A 7,957-nucleotide genomic window follows, 5' to 3' on the forward strand; every position below is an offset into this window, starting at 1 on the left:
CATTTTTACTTCCTACAGTGCCTCAAGAATTATGTCTGTTTAACAAGCATGTGCTTATTAAACTGGTAAAGAAGGCATTCCGGTGCAGTTAGTAAAAAACACAGGCAATTGTGTATTGCGTGGGACATGGTCCAGCTTGCCTAGCTCATCTGAACAGCCTGTTCTGCCCTGTTATAAATGACATTTGACTTCTATAACGGAACCAGCTATATTTTATGGAAGTAAGGGCAGATCCTTTGACCAAATCCATTGGCAGGAAGAGTCTGGGAACGAAGGCGGCTTGCGGAGGTGAGAATCGCTGCCCGTCTGGGGGCAGCTGGCACCACAGGTCTATGAGATCTCCTCCAGTTCTGGCTCTGGCATAAGCATCAGAGTTAGTAATGAGTCTCAAGCCCATCCAGGTCTGATAAAGTCCTTGGCATGCACCGATGGTGATTTAGTCTCTATTCTTACTCTTTCTGCTGAAGAACAACAGACTGCAGTCAAAACCCACTATAAATTGTTCCACCCACGACTCATTTATACAATTTACCTGTGCTGACAGATGCTAATACCTTTGTGTCTCTTTCTAGAAGCTGTTTACATCAGCAAATAAATCTTCACCCAGTCTGAGCTGGCAACCTGAAGATGAACAGTTTGAATTTCAATCTCCTCTCTTATGCCATCTCACTAGAACACATTCCTGCGCATTCAGAGCTACTAAAAGCCAGCCACACTTCCAATAAATATCAATTTTCTAGCTCTGCTTCTTCTAATGCTCTACTGTCTTTGTCTCTGGTCCGGACAGTTAGTATGTCAGTAATGCTTTTGAAACATGTCTTAACCTTGAGTTCCAGGTTAAGAACCAACTAGCTTTTGTCAAACATCAGAAAATCATCCTCCCATCAAGAACATAGGAGGAAAATGTCTTCAAAACACCCAGCGCTTTCCAGTTTTCCAATATCTAGGATGAAGCTGACTGCCTCAGTGGGACTAGCTCAAGTTCAAGGTGTCTACAAATGGTCAAGTAGTACAGGTTCGACAGAAGTGTATGAAGAAGGGAAGGGGTGGGGGTGGAATATCAAACAAACAAAAGACCAGATCAGATCACAGTAAGAATTAAGAGTACAACTAGGTGGGCAATATTTAGCATAGGAAGAATCAGCCTTCTAGTGTGTACTTTGTCTCCCCCTGCCTTTCTGCCCTCTTCATTTCTTTCACCTGCTCAGCAGATTGAAAACATTGCACTGATCAGGTATTTTCCAAGTCCCTTCAGGTTCCAGGCTCCCTCTGCTCATGATGCCCACCACCCACTCTTTGGAGCTGGGACAGGGGTCCCCTCACCCTGGAACTGCTCGGAGTTGTAGTCAGTTTGTTTGCATTGCAGTGGCACCTAACCAGCTCCAGCTGAACCCTATGCTCATCATCCTAGCTGCCATAAAAACTCCTGGAGACGATAGTATACCAGTTAAACCTCTCCACCCACATCCCCCCCCAAAAAAAGAATCAGCTTCAATACATAATGCAAACAGAAACTGGTAGAAAGGAAGCACTACCAGTGCTGTTGTTAGACAGCCTCTCTTGCTGTTTTTCCGTCTCCTTTTGCCTACTGGCAGCCCTCGGGCTCAAGGCTCCGGGCCTTTCGTCCTTGCTTTAGCACATCCAACATGTGGGCTTCATCACCCTCATAAGGGTAGCATCTGCTTTTAACTATGCAGGAATTCTATAAAGCATTGTTATCATTGCTCCAAGAGAGGAGAGCTATCAGCACAAATCATCCAGATGAACTGAAAGAAGATTTTCAGGATTAATAGGTCTGAAATATTTCTGACAGATCAGTTAAAAGATGCATTAAGGCAGAAAGTAACGCCCATCAAGCTCAAGAATTGCTTTTCTTTCCTTGACTTCTACCCATTGGAGCAAATCCTGAGCCACTAAGTCAGCTTGTTGACATACTAGGGTAGGAATAATTGAAAAACACTAGTAAAAATACATTGCAAAAGCTCTGTAATAGCACTGTATCTTAACTCAACATTACTGATATTTACAACAGTCATTCTTTATGGGGTTGCTCGGTATTCTGGGCAGCCAGAAACCATATTCATTTTAGATTAGTTTTACTTAAGGTACAAATGCATCTCTATTGACATAAACTCGGAGAACTATAGCCAGGGAACAAAAGTCAGCTCTACCTTCCATGAGTTTAAATCAAGAAAGATGACTGCAATAGGAGACTGTGACAGAGAGCCTGCTGTTGAAATATTAGTCTTATAACCAGGATGACTGCCTTCCCACTTTGTTTTGGTATAGATCAGGAGAGACTCTAATGCTGTATTTTCAAGTGAGGAGAGGGGTAGCGGACACATTGGAGAAGCCACCAAGAAGTCGTCAAACATCTCCTTGCCAAGTCAACAACAGTGGTGGAGGAGTTGTTCCCATCTCCTGGCCTTTGTGTGGATCAGGGAGGTTTGGGCTCTCAGCCCCCATCCCATGAGCTGCAGGGCTGCCTAAAAAGCCTGGAGCAAAGCAGCCCCAGGAAGAGCTTTTGGGCTGGTGGAGTCTTGCTATGGTTAGTCTATGGTCTGATTCATTAAATAAAGGGCAGTTTCTGTACCAAGGCCTCCAGACTGGCAGGGAGGTCTGAATGTGAGACCTTCCCACCTGGGGACAGGGGGTGACCCCAATCTGCCTTAACTAAGACAACTGCATCTTAGCCACTGCTTAACCATCAGCAGCTGCTCCCAACAGGAGCCACCTCTTAGCATGTGTCTCTCCGTGGGCAGGGACACTGCAGCACTTCATCCTCCCTTTCCTCATAGACAGACTACTCAGTCATGCTTCAGATGGTCAAGCTGTCAATACTTCATCTCCCCTAAATAACACCACTTATTCTATGCAGCCAAGTTTACTTTTATGGCATTACGGAATCCCTGGACACTTACAAATATAAAGACTGCATTGACTAATGCTTCAGCCAATATTACGTGTATATAGTTCAAAGTTAACTGCGTGACTGATTCATACTGAAGGAGGATGGCCTATTATCCATCCTGGGAGGAAATGTAGGTGCTGCATAAATGCACTTAGCTGCCAAATACAAACTGGATTATGGCTTTATTCTTATATAAATAAAGCACCGATTCTCTCCCATAATGGTAAACAGGAACAATATTTAAAGGACCTAAAGTACATGATGAGCAGTCTCAACCATTTTACAAAAGCAAATGTAATAATAGAGGAAGAGAGGGGTCTTATAAAAATATTATAATGAAAATGGCATTCAGAAATCCATTAGCAAGTGACTGTGCTTCATCACAGCACTGGGAAAGTATTTTAAATGTAAGCAAAGATCTTTGCTTTTAAAATCCTTAATGAAGATGTAAAGTACTAAAAGCCACTGGGAAGTCTTAAAAAATGAAAACAAGACCATGCAACAAAGCTAACACCTTGGTTCATAATGGATTACAGGTTGATACTGTTGTTCTTGCCTACATTACTGCAGACTACCATTATATGAGTGAATGATACTACAACACTCACCTACATTTTTTTCCTTGGCCTTCTTATTTCTGGTAAGATTTTCTTCATTTATTGATTTCCCTGATGGGTACCATAGCAATGGATGAAACAGGACCATTTATTTAAACTTTCTTTTATTAAGATAAACAAAATGCACCCAGGTGAAAACTCAGAACACTAAGAAAAGATAAAATCGGCACTGAAAAAAGGTAAGGAGAGTACTTGCAGAGGACTGGCTTTTGAAAGCTAGCTTGAAGTCTGTACTTATGGCAGGAAATGTAATGCAATCTGTACGTTGCAAAACTCCCAACTGTTTTTAAGGAGAAATTTAGGATTTACTGGGTGCAGAAGCTCCTAGTTGAGCAAAGGGGTCCTGTATCCTGTAGCAACATCTGGAGTTCAGAGCCTCCCAATGCAGATAGCAAAGACACTGCTACTTAAAGACTTCTTCAAAATGTCTTGCACCAAAAGGAAGCTTTGTCCCCGAGATGTATACTTCAGACAAAACCTGTGATTTTTTTTATATGACCACTTTTTTTTTTTTTTTTTTTTACAAGTGCTCACCTTCTGTCATTTTGTTGTCAGGTATGGCTATAACAGGGTGTGTTGTGCAGCCACTGAATGTCTTTGAGGAATGCAAGGGCAGTTTATGAGGGCAGAACTTCACCTCAAATAATTCATTCAGTAGCACATTGCTTACTCTGCCACATCAAGGAAGAGAAAATGCCCCAGAAATTGCAAAGCTGTCTGGTTTACCCTTTGCCAAGAAATAAAGTGTGGAAAATCAAGCTGATACCTCATATTTGTTAATGCAAACCACAATTAAAGGAAGAATGGCTTCTGAGATAGGTGGTATCTGAGAAAAGTATATTTTTAAGTCTAAATCCTTTGCTTTCATATTTGGAGTGTCTTCTGCAGCAAGAAAAAATATCATGCCTGGGCTAGTAATGCTGCACAGCTCTCCTCAATAAGCCATCTCCCACTGGTGTGCTTGAACCAGTGCATTTATGCTGCAGGTCCTGCTTAATCCACATTCCATACGCAGGGAGGTGTGCTGACAAGCACCAGGGAGGCTGGGGATGTCCCATGGCTGTTCAGCAAGGCGCATCCCTCCACATGGGCAAGTATTTCTGGCATATGGCAAGTTCCATCTCTCATCACTGGCCTGTACAAGAAACATATCTATTTGGTGGGAGTCTTGTATCATCGTTTACTTACTAATGCAAGGGCAGTGCCTCAGCTCCTCTGGATATTGCATTTCTGTTTGCTGGCATGCTCAGCCTGCAATACATTACACTGTTGGACATGTAGAAAAAAGCAGTCATACAACCAATAACCAAAAATTAACTGCTTGACTAGGACTGAACTCCAGCACCTTATAATGGGAAATAAAATCCCTGAAAATAATCAACTGTAAAACAGTCCCCAAGGTCTCACCTTTGGCCATCATTCCATCAGAAATCCAACATACACCTAGACTCCTGGATCACTTTGTGCTACAGGCAGCATCTGCTCCTGTTTTGCACTTTCTGGGTAGGTATGCGAGCAGCACAGCCTCCTTGCATCTGCTTTGCAGTGCAGAAAAGGTTAATGTTCAACCCCAGATTGAAGCAACCTAGCTTTGAGCTCTCAATTGTCTTAGATACAATGAAGTACACTTTTCTAAGGTGAGAGAAGGTGATGTAAAAGCACACAGCTGCGTAAGGGATGAGTGATTCCCTTCCTTATGCCTGATGGAAAAGTCAATGTCTTAAGTGTAACAAAGTTGATGAATTATGGGATTAAAGAGATGGATCTTGCATTTGAATAAAAGAATGCAGCAGGCATTCAGGGTTGTGAAACTACTGTTTACGCACACCACAGCTTAATGAATAGCATAACAATATATAGACATTGATTTTATAAGTTAACAATGATTTCATACAGGGTAGCTGTTATAAAGCAATGTATTGTTTTTTTCTGTCAATGCCCAGCAGTAACAGGTTATTTGCTGTCTCCCTGCACAAGAGGGGAGTTGACAGGAGTCTTACCTTGAAGTCAGTCATAAGACTCATTTTTAAATGGTTGGTAAGAGGCCCTCAAATGTGCTACTTTACTTCAGCCTTGTGAATGTCAGTACACATTTCTTCAGAGATCTGAATTAGTGCAGTTAGTTTTTATCTCTCCAAGCCTCAGTTTACCTTTACAATCCAGATTCTGAAGGCAGGATGGGAGGACAACTCCTTTTTCTCATGCCCCAAAGCTTTTTGTACACAGCCACCTCTGGCATGATCTTTTGCTGCTCAGGGAACTTGAGCCAACAGAGAACATCCAGGACATGCTGTTGTTCAGCCCCATGCATCATCTCACACAATACCTCTCATACACTTACCAAGCTCCCTTTTAGGACCAGGTAGACAGTACTCACACTTATTCTGATTGCAAGGCTACTCAGTCTCTAAACTAGAGGTTAGACAATATCTACCTACCTATTCATAACATCAACCTTACCTTATAGCTTTTCTCCCTCAGGACTCTTTTCCCTACACACTTGTAAAGAGTAAGAATTTCCCCTTTTTCATGCTCATTTTGATAGGATGAGCAAGCAAAGCTCTGCTAGTCTCTCTGAATCAAAGGCTCTCCATTTCCCAAACTTCTAGCCCTTCGCTCACTTGCCCCGCTCCCCTCCTCCTTCACACTACACAATTAGTTGCTTTCTTAGCAGCCAAACATAACTCAAGTGCAACTTGTTCCATTAACTTTACACAGGCATGGTGACTGCCATGGCTAGTAAGCTTTGAGCAGAAGGTGCTCAAAGCTTGACTTAAATGCTTCAGCTTAAATGCCTGTGTTTTATTAGGATCACTGTGGCATGAAGTACAGTCTCCACCTTTTGTCTTTACGCTTGGTTTCCAGAAAGGCACTGCCTGCTTAGGACCTCTGCTCAGATGAGAGTCCATCCAATTCTCCAAACTCAGGACCACGGGGAACCTCAATTTAAGAAATCCTTTCCAGCGCTCACTTTCCAGGTACCCTACAGTTTACTTCTATAAAGATTCACAGAAATCAATAGCAAAAAAGTCCTAAAGGTTTTTTAGACAAAACCTGCTTATTTGAAATAACTTAGAGTATAAAAGACTAAGGTGCAACAAGCCAGCCCAATAGTTAATATCAAAACTTAGATCAAGGCACACATGCCAGCAATGCAAGGTTAGGCAGAAAGCAGCATATCAGCCAAGCATGCAGGATACAAACCAGAGATATGTTCAATCCAAACTGAGATGAACTGCACAAAAGCACCCCCCCTTTGTGGAGCTTCTTTAAATAGAGTTACGGCTCTCAGCAGGGTTACCGCAGGTGTAGTTAGGAGCCTGTCATTGCTCAGTGGCCTCAGCTGGGACAGCTCAGGTCCCAGCCCAGGAGCCTGATGCTCATCAGTTGAGGAACACAACCATAAGAGAACAGTGTGGCTCTGCCCCGCTTCCAGATCTCCCTCTTTGCCTTTTCCCTCAGCTTCTCTGTCTCGCACTACTCATTCCTTTTCTTTTCTCCCTTTTTTCAGAATTTTTCCATTCTTTTCACAAAGTGGACAGGGATGAGATTATTTGGGATACAGTGACCTGCTTTTCTAAGCCAGGTTAGTCACTTGTTGATGGTTTCTAATGGTTGCCCATTCAGAAGGTGTTACAAAGGCTATATCTATGTTGATAAACAAAGGAAGTCCAGAGAGAAATCACTGTCCCCAAGGTCAACAGGCTCAGCCTGGCTTGTATCCTTGCTGCTCAGGCCTAGTTGCTCTTGATGGGCCATGTTCACACTACACTGGAGGTGGCTCTCTGTAATTCCTAGGTGCACTGTAGCCTTAGACAGAAATAATTGTATTTTTAGGGTTTGTTTTTAACTTTCAAAGTATCTGAGATAACACAAGGGCTGTGTTGCAGCTCACTAGATTATTTTTTTTAATTAGCATAAACCAAGACTATGTGTTGTGCAGGGGGGTTGAGACATGGGGGTCTGTGAGAATGTTTGGGACCGTAGAGCCTGTTGGGATAATGCCAGAGGACCCAAACTGCATGGTATCTGGGAGCGATCCCTGCAACGACCTGTCCTTAATCTTACATTGGAGACTTAGCTAAAGCCTTGAGAGATGTGAAGAGATCTAAGCAATACAGTCAATGAAAGGCCCAGGTGTCCAGCCACCTCCTTCCCTTCTCTTATTTAACCGTGTAGATGTACCCAAAAATGCCAGTTCCCCTCTCCTCAGCAAACAAGGAGCACCTCCCCTGCTTTCTGTTGCCGATCACCTGGTGAGGCTGCCCAAGTCAACACAGCAGCAGCAAATTCAGCTGGAAGCTCACTAGCTCCTTTTCCATACCCGAGTTAGACAGGTTAGACACCTTGACCTCCCCGTGACTGGGACAAACACGCACATAATGGGGGATCTGGCATTGTGCTTTCATCACAGATAATTTTTAATAAT

Source organism: Harpia harpyja, chromosome 10 (genome assembly GCF_026419915.1).
Source record: "Harpia harpyja isolate bHarHar1 chromosome 10, bHarHar1 primary haplotype, whole genome shotgun sequence".
Classification (NCBI taxonomy): Eukaryota; Metazoa; Chordata; class Aves; order Accipitriformes; family Accipitridae; genus Harpia; species Harpia harpyja.